The 16,619-nt window shown below is 37.6% G+C and overlaps 1 protein-coding gene across 1 annotated transcript in view; it reads right to left on the bottom strand.

The window, feature by feature from the left end:
• Nucleotides 1-16,619, bottom strand: part of CDH8 (cadherin 8) — a 1,195,405-nt gene that overhangs the window by 663,972 nt on the left and 514,814 nt on the right. The gene's annotated exons all lie outside the window — the stretch shown is intronic.

Genomic DNA, 16,619 nt, shown 5'->3' with positions numbered 1-16,619 from the left:
GAAAGATCAAGCTCAAATACAGCATGAGCAATTAGTAATTTATGGCCAAAAAGCAAGAGTGGAGGTCAGCATATGGAAAATTACTAAGAAGAAACATCAGGAGTAAGGGGGAATTCTGGCTAACCCCATCTAACAGGATTCTTGCTGAAGGCAGGCCAGGGTGATCAGATATCACCTGAGAGACTGTGGAGGATGAGGAATCTGTTCAGATATGGAGGGTGATCAGATACTGAGGATGCAAGATCCTGATTAAATTGACCTAGCAGGATTCTTGCTAAAACTGGACAAGGTAGAGACAAACACAGAAGTCCAAAAGTCCAGGCCTAGTTGAAAAAAAAGCTCACGGGAGGCTGAATAGAGTTTGGTCAGGAAGAGAACCTTGTTAAGACAAACACCTTTTCCCAATATTTTCACAGATTTAAAATGTTGAAAACTTGTGATTTTTCTAAGAAATGATCTTGAATTCTTAATGATTATACTACAAAGACTGATAATTATTGAGTTTTCTTATACCATTTAATTTTTTTAAAGTTTCTTTAAAGCTGATCTTGTCCTTTTTTGTTGTATTTCATTTATGTAACTGCTATTTATATTTTTTAAATGTATATTCTCCAATTCAATGACATAGATAAAAACCTTTAAAACACCAGCAGAAATGGTGGGTGACCCTGATTTCTCTTAATCTTAAAAAACTGAGCTCCTGGCCCACCAAATACAAACTTGTCCATTCCCGTCCTCCTCTTCCTCGAAACCAACGTGGCAGATGTGCTCTTCCAAGTCACCAATGTCATCGAACATGGCCATTTGCAGTGACTTGTTTAATTCATCATTTTAATAAATTAACTCAGCTTGTTTTATAAAGCTTCTGCAAGAGGCTGAGCTCTAAACATAGGTATGGATATAGCCTGAGAGTTTCCTAAGGTTGCAGACGGGGAGGGTTTAATTCAATAGTAGCTTAATATCATTCTGGCTGAAAGCAGGGTTTTGATAAGAAAAATGGCCTGTAAATATCTCTAACTATTCAAAGTATCCCCACTTCAGTGACATACAGGCTTTTATTAAAACAAACACTTGTACCACGTGTTAATGTCTCTGAATTTCCTTGAATTTTAACCTGTCCACTAGTCCCTTACTTAGGCTTTTAATTTGTATCACTTATTTGTGTGTCCTCCAAATTATCGAAAGTGATAGCCGAACATTACCCCTATCACTTAGAAGTAGGAGAGAATGAGAACAATATGGGGGGTGGGGGGGAGTAAGAAAAAATACAAGTAAACAACAAGAGAAAAATTTCACAGAATTAAAAGGGAAGGGACTATTATTAAAATCCAAAAATGGATGCCTCCCTTAAAATTTGAGACTTTTAATCTAGATATGCTTTCCTGGAGAGGCAGTAAACAAAAACAAGGGTAACCACCCCACATTTCTCTATGTGTGTGCCATATACACTGTAAAGTGTAAAACATGTACATATATAGCACACTCATACACATATGTTGGGGCACATGGCTTGGATGACAAAGCTTTTCTGGGAGGTTTAATTTTATTACAATTTCATAAATATGCATGTTGAAAATATTGAAGAATGGACATTAACTACTTTATTACTCATTTCCCATTTTATAAACACGTGCTGAGTGCAGCGTGCTAAAGGACAGGGTCCACTTTTACCAGGAACAAAAAGAGATTACAGAGTTGAAATCTATACTTGAGTCAAAAATATGTTCAAAAGTTCTCCCACAACATCCATGCAAGTCTTAGCATAAATGCTGACTGTATCTCCAAGTGCTGTCGATTTTTACCTTAAAAATAGATTTGAACTCATTTACCACAGGGCACAGAGGAAAGGAGAATGAATCAAGAGGATCTCAAACTGAAGATGCTCATACACAAGAGACAGAAGACATGCAGAAGGTGAAACGTAATTTTGAGGGAAAAAAACATAAGATTGGATTTTTCGGTATAATTTTTCTGAAAATGCAATTTGTAACAAGTTATGTTGTCTGTAAAAGAATCCCTACTGCACTTCTAATGTGTTTTTTAGTATCTGAAACATAAAAGCACATCAGAATACATCATGTGCAAACCATGGCATTAAACAGATTAGAAAATCTAAATGTCATACAGTAACATGGTCGGTTCTTGTGCAGTTAATTTAGTAGAAAGGCAGAGAGTCGCTGCAGGGAACACTTTCTCTAGTTATGCACCCCGCAGCTAAAATACCTTGTATACCTTTTCTGGAAGGAACAATAACTTTGCTGAAATGATAGATTTAAAGTTTATGTGGTTTTCGTATGGCACCTCAGCTAAATTATTCCTAAACTGGGTTGCGTATTGAGAGACACAGATGTTAGAATGGATAAGCGATATCCCCATCCTCCTCTGTCTCCCAAACTCCTCCAGCCCTAAGCCTATCTTTGTTACGCTCACTGGGTGTTACTTATTCTGATGAAATGAATACCTTGACTATAACTTCGTTTTTGTCATTGACCTACCACTCTGCTTAGTATACCTTTTTAGAGTTCTTGGTTTTTACATAGCCTTATGGTTAATGCACCACACAAAAAAGGGGCATTTTTCTACCTTCGCTTATAAAAATAATACATTGAGACTTGACATTATCTGGCCACTAGGTCAGGGAATTTAAATTGAGTATCATGTGTTCTCCAGTGGTCTTAAAGCAAAGTCCATCACTCCTGTTAATTAGAGCTTTTCACGTGGGTTCTGACTGAAATCGCCTTGGTTGCTTTCTCTAGCTCTCACCTGATTCTAATTAGTCCCCTAGGAACATTAACCCAGCTCACTCCTCCCATCACCATCCCCGCCTCATGAGTCATCTCATTAGAAAAACTGAAAAGTGGGCTCCTAACATCTGCTAGGTAAGATGTACAATTGTGAGCTCACCACTTAGCAGTTCGCTAATGATAAAGGATGGCCTTCCTTATGGCAAGCATTATAGAGTATCATTGCCTAAATGCCCTTTCAAGTGGGTAACTGAGCACATCAATGGTAGAGGTAATTTTTTCACAGTGGGGGGTTAAGAAGAAACTGGAGCAAAAAATATACCGTGCCCTGGCCTAGCTGACATCTCTATAAAGCATTTAAGCAGACCTAATGAAGGTGCTTTCCATATGGGTGACCAAGCATTAATACTCTCCTGGCCTCCTGAATTCAGAACAAAATGCACTTATAAACTTGAGCAATAATAGGTGGAGTATCAGAATAATGACCCTCTCCTAACATGCCCACACTCTCATCTGGAACATGTGAATACACTACCTTAAGTGGCCAAAGGGACTTTGCAGATGTCATTAAGGTTCTGGACCTTGAGATGCGGATATTATCTTGGGTGGTCTGGGTGAGCCAAACACAAGTGCAAGATCCTTAAACGCTGCAGTCAGAGGGAGATGTGATAATAAAAGAATGGTCAGAGAGATGCAAAGTTGCTGGTTTTGAAGATGGAGAGAAGGGAACATGAGATAGATAAGAAACGCAGTGATCTCTATAGAAGGTGGAAAAGGCAAGAAACCAGATTCTCTCCTAGAGCCTCCAGAAGGAATGTAGTCTGGCTAACATCTTAATTTTAGCTCAGTGAGAACCCATGTTGGGCTTCTGATATCCAGAACTATAATATTAAAAACTTGTCTTGTTTTAAGCCACCACGTTTATAATAATTTGTTACAGAACAGCAAACACCTGTTCTGATGGCAGCAACAAAAAACTAATACTGAGAGGGATTTAGAAGAAAAGTTCCCTAAGCAGAAGAACCATGAGGGGCTTGTCCAAGGTTTTACTCATGTAACCTATCAGTGTCTGGTGCATAATGAAAGCTCAACAATGATTTTTAAATCAATAAATACTTATTGACAACCTACTAGCTATTAGTGACTTCATGTATACTATGGTAAGAGAATTGCTTATTGGTGAGAAAACTGAAGCTCATTTAGATCAATGACTAGTTTAGGCCACATAGCTATATGAAAGAAACTTAAAATTCAAATCAGCGCTTGTTTGACATGCTGAGGTCTCTAGCCACAAAATGTTCCTAATTTCTGTAACTGTCATTTAGCCTCGTAAATAGATCTTTAAAAATTTTGGGTATCCTCCACCCAAAAAATTTTGGGTATCCCCTCCACTTGTGTATCCTCCACCTTCTTGAAAGTGATAGGTGAAGCTCCCCTCTCTCTTAGAAGTAGGAAGAGATTGGCAATGATATAAAAAGGATACTAGGAGTTCTTCAAGGGGTACAATAGCTAAAAAGAAGATGTTGGTTAAAATAATGAGAGCTAACATCTACATGACAGGGCTTCCCTGGTGGCGCAGTGGTTAAGAATCTGCCTGCCAATGCAGAGGACACGGGTTTGAGCCCTGGTCCAGGAACATCGCACATGCTGTGGAACAACTAAGCCCGTGCGCCACAACTACTGAGCCTGTGCTCTAGAGCCCACGAGCCGCAACTACTGAGCCCATGTGCCACAACTACTGAAGCTCTCTTGCCTAGACCCCATGCTCTGCAACAAGAGAGCCACCGCAACGAGAAGCCCGTGCATCACAATGAAGAGTAGCCCCTGCTCACCGCAACTAGAGAAAGCCTGTACGCAGCAACAAAGACCCAATGCAGCCAAAAATAAATAAATAAAATAAATTTAAAACCAAAACAACACCTACATGAAACTTTCTATTTGCTAGCCACGGCTATCACAGCTTTGCCTGCTTTAACACATTTATTCTTCAAATAACCCTAAAAGGTCAGTACTACTGGTCGCCTCACCATGGATAAGGAGTGGGAGCTTAAAAAAAAAAAAGACAATGAGGTAAGTTGCCTGAGATCACATTTTATGAATGCCACAAGTAAGATATAAACCCATGAAGTCTGACACCATAGGTCACGTTTTTCATTACCCTAAACAGGCTTTCCCACAAAGGGTTCTGACATACATCCTCTCGCCAGGATATTGAGCTTTCTTTGCAAAATATCTGTTTGTGAATGTGATGAAAACTGTGGATTAACTTCTGCAATACATGCAGAAGTATATTTTGGATAAGTAAATTTTTATAAAGTATATTTTGGGAATCAAAGACATAAGATTAGGTGTGACCACACAAGAAGCATACATGGTAGAAAATAAATCGGGAATCTTAGATGCAGAATCACAATCAAATTACCTTCCTTGTTGAATTTTGGTTTGATATAGAGAGACTGATGATTTATCATATAACCAATTAAATGTCTTATTTTATTCTCTTCTTTCATTCATTTCTCGACCTTTGCCATAAAGTTATACTAACGATTTCCTCTCCATTTAAATCTCAAATATTAAAAACATCCTGTGTATCTCAAAATGTTATTGGTAAAACAACACAACAAAAGGGCATAAAATATATATTAATCTGAGAACATCTTGGGGGGTTCAATACAGAAGTATACAGTGGAAAGGGCTGATTATGCTACTGTCATGTTAAAGAATTTTGAAACGTTATGAGTTTCTGAGAACCAGTGATCCATCAGACAGGGTCTGCAGATATTTGGATAAAATGACATTGTTACAAAGGTATAGGTTTGAGCAGCATTTCACCTATGTTATGATAATATATTTGAATACCAATTTCATTGTATGGTTGATGGTAGGGGTCTTGCCATTCTTGTACATTGTTTCATCCAACAACTACCTATAAAAAGCCTTCTTTCCTTCTATGAGTGGATGAGTGCTCTGTTTCTAGATGGATCCTAGGTTATGAGAAATGAAAATCCAGATTTTCATGGGAAGTGATTTCAAATATAACACTCTACATGAAATGATGAACTAGTCATCTATCTGTGTCTGTTTCTCTCTTTCCCCATGCCCTCTCATTTCACTTACATAATAACATCGTATATAAATGCAACTCTTTAACTCAGGTTTCTAATAATATTTGATGAAAGAGAAATCTTGGTAGAGAGTGCTACTCCTACGAAGAAAGATATCACTAATTCACAAGGGTCATCCGCTTCTTTACAATTGTGAAGCAGAGAAAACATATTTGCATATCTTTAATAAGGAACTGAGAAAAGAGATAACCGTGATATGTACTAGCAGACAGAGACATTTATGAATCTATAAAGAAAGAATACATGTGGTTTAAGAATGCAAAACAAATACATTTAACATTCCTAAAGAGAGATCTTTGTCTATCACAATATGAACATACTGTGTTCACACTGAGTGCTCAGCCATCAGTGTTTATCAATGGTCACTATGGGCTGTACACTGGAGTGAAGTATAAAACATATTTTTGGTCAGGATATTTATTATTGAAGAATCTTCAAGAGCCTGAAGTCTAGGTTACTGACTGTGAATATTCTACTCATTAATAAAAAGAAGAAAAGAAATAGAAAGTAACTCTTCATAACTCTTCATAAGCCATCACGGCAGGGACTAAATTTATCCAAGAAATTGTATCATAAATCCACAATATGAGAATTCAGTTTTGAGAACAATTATATTACAAATTCCAAAACACAATGAAAAAAGTTAGGCATATTATCTGCAAGGGAAACTATGAGGAGTTTCTGGAGGCTGTGGCGAACTCACCATTTCTCAGTGCCCCTCTTTGTTTACTTATGAATAGGTATAATTTTGACATCCCTAAGGGAAATCTGCTTTTACTGTGCTCTTAGCATTTGGAGAGAAAAACTATACAGCAGACTTTTTCTCATGCAGGTAGCTGACATATATCCCTGAATTTGGTTTAAAATAATTTTCTTTTCTGAAAAACCCATAGGCGACATACACAGACATTTTTGGGGGGTCCAGGGTGGAGGTGGGCACGGGGTAACTCTCTACAGAGACTTCTAATATGTGCATAAGTGAGAGAGGGATTAATGTTAACTGGGGAGAGTTGATCACTGGTACACATGGCTGTGAGCACTGAACAACAGCTATCATTCTCCTAACCTAATGTGCAAAATACAAAATATATATATATATCTACATATCTATATCTATCTATATCTATCTATCTATATCTATATCTATATATCTTCTCACAGGCGGAGATGAGAATGAAATTTAGGACCAGTTTTTTTGTTTGTGTTGTTATGTGTTTTCCTCCCCTTAGAATGGTATAACAAGTTTGGGGGAAGAGTCTTGCTGAGCCTCTTGGGGAATGATGTGCTTAGAAATCTGTCTATGGGACTGTCTGATAGGACCTTTAAGAGTTCTTGTTGAAATACACTGGGAGGAAGTAAAAGCTTATCTAAGCTTATCCTGGAAGATTATAAGAAATTCAGAAGCACAAAGTTCATTCTGGCTCAAAGGAAACTAGTCATCTTTGTGCAAATAAGGATTTATTTTATGTTGCATGTGCACATACAGAAGCATGGCAGCTGATGGCAAATACCTTATGCAGAGTCAGCTGAATTTATTTAAATCGAAGAGGAGGGTGTCTTGGAAGAGTACAGCATGATACTTTCTTAAAAATATGGTAATATGTCTTCTAATCATTTAAATGCAGCTTCCCATTATGTTTGGGACAAAACAAAGTTTTGTTTCAGAAGGCTGGCTAGGATCCACCTCCTAGAGAATGACTCACTTTGAAGTTCCATGTTCTCATGTCCTAGTTCTTAAGATTTCTAAGTCTATAGCTGGACTTATTAATTTTCTTCTTACATTCTATCTTATCTTCATACTCCTCATTTCAGTCAAACAGCCTTATTCCATAATCTAGGCCACTAAGATCAGCTTCCCACTGGATTTTCAACCATGCAGGCTCTACTGTTGTCTGGGTACCACTTCCATCTCATTGGAAAACCTCATTATCTGCTAGGTACATACCACACAGTAAAAAAAAGGAGTTGGAATATTTCCTCCACAATGGATAAAAGTCTTTCATGTTAGAACTAGGGTGAATGACAATTATAGGCTGGAGTGGAGGGAATCTCATCTCTGTTAACATAAGAAAGATGATTTTTTATGTCAGCACAGAGCATTGCCTAGGGTCAGATTGTGGAGGTTTGACTATCCATTTGGCTTTTAAATAAGCACTAATTTTTGTGACCCTCTTTTTTTTTTCCATCTGTATAATGAAGATAATAATAGTATCTAACTCATAGCACTATTATAAGAATTAAATCAAACAATTCATATAAATGTTTTAGCCCTGTGCACAATAAATTCTATTTATTGTTTTGGCTATCTATTGCTCGTAATAAACAGTCCTAAAACTCAGTGGCTTTGTACAACAATTTGTTATTACTTCTAACGTTCTGAAGAATGTTTTTTCCCAGCTGGGAGTGCTTTTGGAGTCTCTCTTGGAATTTCAGCTAGATGGCAGCTCTGGATGGAGCCTTCTCAAGGCTTGACTGGGCTGAACATCCAAGAGGCTTTTTCCCTTGCGTGCTGGGTAGCTTATGGTGAGAGTCAGCTGGAAAGTCAGCTCATGTTGCCAACCAAAGTGCCCCTGCCTGGTCTCTCCATGTGGATTAGACTTCTCACCTCATCAAAGTCGGGTTCTAGGAGGGAACATCCCAAGATTGACACAGACAAAAAGCACACATTGTTTTAAAGACCTAGCCTCAGAATTTCCAAAACATGTTTGCTGCATTCTATTTGATAAGGTTATTAAAGCCAGTTCATATTCAAAGAGAAGAGAATTAAACTCTGTATCTTGAAATGAGAAGCGAACATACATCTGGAGAGTCACCATTTTGTGAGAGTATCTATAAAATCAATAATATATTAATAATAACAAAAATTGTTGCTGTTAACAAAAATACTAGTAATAGTTATTAACATCTGAACCTCAATTTCTTTATTTATAAAATGAAAGTTTAATGAGATCCTGCACGTAAAGTCCTTGGGACATTTCTTAGAGTTTAATATAAAAGTGCCCCATAAATGGCATTTGTTACTTTAAGAAATAGTCTTACTTGGATATTAATAATCACATATATCTAGGAAATTAAGATTTTATGAATAAATAATTCTTTGCTTTTAACTGAACTTATTTCCTTACTGCATATTACTGGACTTAGAAAATAAATTGATTTAATGTATCAATCACAACTTGTTGAATGTGACAAGATAAATTTTAGATTATTATATTATTATAACAAGCTGACTTCTATATTTCATCAGAAAAATACTTTCTAAAACATTGAAATATTTCACATTATTAAATATTTTAAAATCTCATTTTTACATACATGGTGATAATATACTATGTTCTAGTATAGAATAATAAATACAAAATAAGGAAAATATGCATACCTAACCATGATATTTTACAATAATTTGACTATTACATAAGGCATTTTCAAGAATCAATATTTTTTTTCTTTGTATTTTAAAATATTATTTAGGGACTTCCCTGGCAGTCCAGTGGTTAAAACTTTGCCTTCCAATGCAGGGGGCAAAGTCCCCAGTGCAGGAGGTATGATCCCTGGTCGCGGAGCTAAGATCCCACATGGCTTGTAGCCAAAAAGCCAAAACATAAAACAAGCAATACTGTAACAAATTCAATAAAGACTAAAATAAAATATTATTTAAAATGAGCCATGAGTTTTCCAGGCATGATAGTTCTGAATTCTGAGGAGGCAATTACTATTTTGTTTCCCTTTCTAAGGTTTTGTTTATTTTGATCAAAAACTCTTCCCTTCAACTGTCCTCCTATATAGAATCTCACTGTACTACACACATAGATGCAATGTCCCTGTGAAAACCCACTACCACCACAAGAAAGGGAATGGAAAATGGGTTGTCTGAGCAGATGGAGGTCTCATAGACCCTCTTTGAGGAACTGTCCAGAGGACATCAATAAATAGAAGAAAAAGGCAGCCCTATTACCTCTGGTCATTCAGTGCAAAATCAACCTTTAACCAGCATAGCAGGTTTTTAGTTGATTAATACTTTAATTTTGCAGCACAGAAATTACAAACTGAAAATATCTGTTAGGTCATTCGGCCTGGCACTTCCACAATTACAATATGCACTGTGACATATAATTATCATCAGTGAGAGGAAAGGTAAAACATCTGACCTCTGCCATCTACCATGACATGTCCCAATTTTCCTTGGTCGGTAAAACCATCACTATAGAGCTTTTTTTTAGACTTCTCACTTCCCTTTTCCCCACGTCCTGTGTTATTTCCCCATAATTCTTGGCTCATAAACTTAAGGAGACAATAGGTCTCAAAATGAAAGCAATATTCATCTGAGATTGGGAGCCTTCTGTACCTTGGGTCCACCCACACATTAACCATACTAATCATGACTCCTCTTCAAACCCTGAATTTCGCCCAGCCTGTTTTCTTGCTATGATGGTTTACTTCTCTTAACCCGAACAATCTGTCCTAGTCTGGGCTCATATCCCACACAAGAAGAACTGCAATAGCACCTAAATGATCTCCGTTTTTACTGAGATTGGTTTAATTGAGTCTCTCCTTTATGCTGCCACCAGGGTCAAGTGTCTAAAATACAAATACAAAAACAAGTATTCTAAAGAATCACAATGGGTGTCATCTTTGACTCATTTTCCATCTCTTTCTGCGTTCAGCTCCAAGCTTTTGCACTTGGTTTTCCTTTTCCTGGAATGCATTTCCCTTTTGTGGTTGGCTCCTTGCCATCATTCTGATGTCAGTGACATCATTAAAATGTCACTTCCTTGGGCTTCCCTGGTGGCACAGTGGTTGAAAGTCCGCCTGCCGATGCAGGGGACGCGGGTTCGTGACCCGGTCCGGGAAGATCCCACATGCCGCGGAGTGGCTGGGCCCGTGAGCCATGGCCGCTGAGCCTGCGCGTCCGGAGCCTGTGCTCCGCAGCGGGAGAGGCCACAACAGTGAGAGGTCCGCGTACCGCAAAAAAAAAAAAAAAAAAAGTCACTTCCTTAAAGTGGGCTTCCTTAACCACTCTATCTATAGTGGTATTCAGCCATTTTTATTACATCACTCAACTTATTCTTCATAGTATCATGGTATCATTGGGTCACTATACCATTCATTTGATTATTGTTGATTGTTTGACTCTCCAACTAAAACTGTATACTCCAAAGGGCTGGTACTTTTTCTGAGTTTTTTTAACCACCAGTGCCTAGGATTGTACTAAATGTAACTCAGTATATGTGTAATGAACACATGAATGAATGGGTGAAATAATGTAATTTGAGATAACAACACCTACAAGAGATTCAAGATTCATCCATTTAAAGCAGGATTAAAGTGGACATTGCAGTTCTCACCCTGGCTATGGACCCTGGGGCCATGCCATGGATCTCTTGAGCCTCAGCAAACTTTGCAGTAAGACCTGCAATCCATTTCCAAATAAAAGAGTGAAAACATGTTTCTGCATTACTACTTCTAAGTTTTTAAATGGCTAATAAAAGACCATTTTCTTATAAACTTGTATCAAATAGAACACTGAAATGGAAAAACGTACATTACACCATGGGATTCGAAAAACACCACTCTGCCAGAGAGCGTATGTGAAAATGCCAAAAAGAGGATCAAGTTAGTGTTTGAATTCCAGTTTTTCCACTTAAAGTGGCTGACTTTGGCTCAGTTACTACCAGCTATAGTTTTCTCCCGGGTACATTCCCACAGGATTTTTTGTAAGGATTGTATGGAACAGGTTGAGCTGGTCCTAAGAAGGGACTAAATTATCCTTTCCTCGTATCTTCAGTACTCAGTGTTATGGGCTGTATTATGTCCCCCCCCCCACCACAAAGATATGTTGATGTCCTAACCCTCAGTACCTAAGAATGTGATCTTCTTTGGAAATAGAGTCATTGCAGATGTAATTAGCTAAGATGATGCCATACTGAAGAATAGTGGGCCCTTAATCCAATATGACTAGTGTCCTTATAAGAAGACAATGTGAAGACGCACAGAGAGAGAAGGTCATGTCGAGATAGATGCAAAGATTGGCATTATGCAGCTGCAAGGTAAGAATTGCCAAGGATGCTGGTGACAGGAGAGGCTAAGAAAAAGGCCTGGGACAGATTCTACTCTGGAGCCTTTCCCTAGAGAGGGTGGCCCTGTTGACAGCTTAATTTTGGACTTCTAGACTCCAGAACTGTGATAAAATAAATTTCTGTTATTTTAAGCTGCTCAGTTTGTTGTGCTTTGTTATCACAGTCCTAGGAAACTAATACACCCAGGAAGACAGTTGCCGGAATATGTTTCCAGGTAGAGGTATCTCTGATCTCTCAACTTCATCTCATTACTCTTCATCACAACCTTTCTATCATCTCAAAATTTTATTTTATTTAATAGTATTTATAACCCTCAGACATTAGACAGTTATGCACCTTATTTTTTTTTCATAGCACATACTTAGTTGCTGTAATATGGCACCATCAATCAATCTCTCAAGTCCCTAAAACATTTCTGATGCCAATCGTGCAATGCTTTCCTATTGCAGGGAAGTAGTAATGAATTGCCCCTAACAGAAAAATGTCACCAAGCTCTAGTCTCTGATATATTTAGACAGATACGACTGCCTCCTTGCCATACATCATAAAGCATACCTGAAAAAGATATACGTCACATTTCTTCTTTTTTTTTTCTTATGAGTTTGAGGCATTAGACATGTTTCTCATAGACCTGAATCCAGCTTATAGACAGTGATTTGCAATGCATTTATCTTTATGGGGACACAAGTTTTGCTTTCAGTAGTGTTGCACATTGATTTGTTATTTTTAATTCTCCGAGGCTGTTTGGAAAAGTAGTTGAGGATCTTTTTTTCCCACACTTCCTGGACAATCCCTCACTTGACTTTCTTTTGCTACCATTTGGTGTCATAAATTTCCGTAAGATGACACTTTATTGCTCTTTCACTGAAAATTCAGATAGATTCATATTTTAGACTGATTTATCCTGGACTTCAGGCCAGCACTGCCTGAAAGGGACTTATTCTTCCCTCTGACAATGTGGCATGCCCACCAAATGGTTTCTGAGAATAGCCATCAGCAACAAATGATTCAAGTGCCAGGCCCTGTGCTAGGGGCCAGCATCCTATATGAAGATAGGCATGAACCTTCCTTGATAGAGTTTCACTGTCTAACTAGAGGGACAATAAATACATAATCACTAGCATGTGAAATCTCATGACAGAGTTATTTATAGAGAAAATAAAGATATATTCACAGAACAAAACACACTGGTCAAAGATTTGTCTGAATAAATGATGTTTAAGCTAAGCTTTCAAGGTAAATAAGCATTAATCAGGAAATAGAATTCTCGTAACTTATGCAATATATACTTGTAATTTTTTACTTTTATTTTCAAATGAGAAACCACAGAAATGTTACACAAATTTTCTAAGACAGTGGTAGAACTAGGGTTCCTAGCAGACCTCTAAAGCCCCAAATCTTGACCATTCCATCACACTCACAGGCTCTCTGCTACTGGAAAGCTTTTTCTTCATTTTTACTAAAGGTTCATCTCAGGAGAAATAACTAGAAAAACCTTCCAGATCATGAAATTCTTCCAAATTATATAGCCTGTACACCCCCTTCTGCAAAGCTCCTAGGTCTTGTTCACGCTTTGAGTCCTTTTACATTTTTCTAATTTTATCTACCGTACATCTCTTCCACTATTGGAAAGAAGGAAAGAAAGAGGGAGAGAGGGAGAAGGGGAGGGAAGGGAAAGGGAGAGGGAGGGAGAGAGACAGAGAGAGAGAAAGGGAAGGAGGGAAGAAGGAAGGAAGGAAGGGTGGTCAACTTTACAAAGTATAGAAAATAATTCATGCTTATATCACCCAAACTGCTTCATATAGCAGTGTGAATGTAGATGCTCTTCTGTACATAGCTTACTTGAAAGTCAGATTTGTTGACCATATACGAATGGGTTTATTGCTGGGCTTTTGATTCTGTTCTCTTGGTCCATATTTCTATTCTTATGCCATTACCATACTGGTTTTTTTTTTTTGTTTTTTTTTGCAGTACGCAGGCCTCTCACTGCTGTGGCCTCTCCCGTTGCGGAGCACAGGCTCCAGACGCGCAGGCCCAGTGGCCATGGCCCACGGGCCTAGCCGCTTCGCGGCATGTGGGATCCTCCCAGACTGGGGCACGAAACCGTGTCCCCTGCATCGGCAGGTGGACTCTCAACCACTTCGCCACCCGGGAAGCCCTACCATACTGTTTTGAATATTATGGCTTTATATTATAGTTTACAATCAGGAAATGTGATTCCTACAGCTTTGCTCTCCTTTCAAAGTTGTTTTGGCTGTTCAAAGTCATTTACTGTCCCAACAAATTTTAGGGTTTCTTTTTCTTTTTATTTATTTATTTTTGTCTGCTCCACACAGCATGCAGGATCCCCAACCAGGGATCGAACTCACGCCCCCTGCAGTGGAAGTGTGGAGTCTTAACCACTGAACATCCAGGGAAGTCCTGGGTTGTTTGTTTTTTTTTTTTTCTATTTCCCTAAAAAATGCCATTGGAATTTTGATTCAGTGCATTGGCTCTGCAGATGGTTTTGGTTTACTACGGCCATTTTAACAACATTAATTTTTCCAATTCATGTACATAGGGTATCTTTCCATTTGTTTGAGTCTTCTCCAAATTCTGTCAATGTGAAGATCTTTCACCTCCTTGGTTAAATTTATTCCTCAGTATTTTATTCTTTTTTATGCTGTTGTAAATGGAATTATTTTATTTCTCTTTCAAATAATTTGTTGTTAGTGTATAGACATGCAACAGACTTTGTATGTTGACTTTGTATCCTGCAACGTTAATGAGTTTATTAATTATAATGGTTTTTCCATGGAGTTTTTAGAGCTTTCTACATATAAAATCATGTTATTTGCAAATAGATACAATTTTAATTCTTCCTTTCCAATTTGTATGCCTTTTCTTTTACTTGGCAAATATCTCTAGCTAGGACTTCCAATAGTTATGTTGAACAGAATTGCTGAGAGCAGATGCCCTTGTCTTGTTTCTGATCTTAGAAGAAGTGCTTTCAACCTTTTACCATTGAATGTTATTGGCTGTGAGTCTGTTCTACATGGTCTTTACTAGGATGAGGTTTCTTCCTTCTATACCCAATTTGTTGAGAGTTGTTATCATGAAAGGATGTTGAATTCTGTCAAATGCTTTCTCATCACCTATTAAGAGGATCGTTATTTTTATCATTTATTATATTACTGTGGTGTATCACATTTATTAATTTGTTTACACTGAACCACCCTTGCATCTCAGGGGTAATTCCCACTTGATCATGGTCTATGGTCCTTTTAATGTGCAGCTGAATTTGGCTTGCTAGTATATTCTTGGGAATTTTTACTTCTATATTTATCAAAGGTATTGACCTGTAATTTTGTGTTATTGCAGTGTCCTTATCTGGCTTCGGAACAGTAATGCTGGCCATGTAAAATGAGTTTGGGAGTGTTTCTCCTTTTCAGTTTTTTTGGACAAATTTGAGAAGGATTGACATTGATTCTTTAAATGATTGGTAGAATTCCCAAGAGAAACTATCTGATTCTGAGCTTTTCTTTGTTGAGAGGTGTTTAATTACTGCTTTAATCTCCTCAGTCATTTTTGGTCTGTTCAGATTTTCCATTTCTTCATGATCCATTCTTGGTCAGTTGTCTATTTCTTGGACTTTGTCCATTGCTTTGAGGTTATCCAATTTGTTACTGTATAACTGTTCAGAGTAGAATGTTATGATCCTTTGTATTTCTGTGGTGTCAGTTGCAATGTCTCTTTCATTTATTATTTTGTTTGAGTCATCTCTCTCTTTTTATTAGTCTAGCTAAAGTTTGCCAATTTTATCTTTTTAAAAAACTAACTGGTACTTTTTAATTGTCTTTCTAGTCACTATTTATTTCTGTTCTAATCTTTATTCTTTCCTTCCTGCTGCTGACTCTGGGCTTAGTTTGTTCTTCTTTTTCTAATTCCATGACGTATAAAGTTAGGTTGCTTATGTTAGGTCTCTAGTTTTTCTTAATATAGCCATTTATCTCTATAAACTTCCTTTTTAAAAATTTTTTAAACATCTTTATTGGAATATAATTGCTTTACAATGTTGTGTTAGTTTCTGCTTTAAAACAAAGTGAATCAGCTATACATATACATATATCCCCATATCTCTTCCCTATCCCACCCTTCTAGGTGGTCACAAAGCACCGAGCTGATCTCCCTGTGTTATGCAGCTGCTTCCCACTAGCTATCTATTTTACATTTGGTAGTGTATATATGTCTATGCCACTCTCTCACTTTGTCCCAGCTTACCCTTCCCCCTCCTCGTGTCCTCAAGTACATTCTCTACGTCTGCATCTTTATTCCTGCCCTGCCTCTAGGTACTTCACAACATTTTTTTTTTTTTAAGATCCCATATATATGTGTTAGCATACGGTATTTGTCTTTCTCTTTCTGACTTACTTCACTCTGTATGACAGACTCTAGGTCCATCCACCTCACTACAAATAACTCAATTTCATTTCTTTTTATGGCTGAGTAATATTCCATTGTATATACATGCCACATCTTCTTTATCCATTCATCTGTCAATGGACACTTAGGTTGCTTCCATGTCCTGGCTATCGTAATTAGAGCTGCAATGAACATTGGGGTACATGACTCTTTTTGAATTATGGTTTTCTCAGGGTATATGCCCAGTAGTGGGATTGCTGGGTCATATGGTA

The sequence above is a fragment of the Stenella coeruleoalba genome (assembly GCF_951394435.1).
Source record: "Stenella coeruleoalba genome assembly, chromosome: 20".
Taxonomy (NCBI): Eukaryota; Metazoa; Chordata; class Mammalia; order Artiodactyla; family Delphinidae; genus Stenella; species Stenella coeruleoalba.
This window is presented reverse-complemented; position numbering and strand designations above follow the sequence as displayed.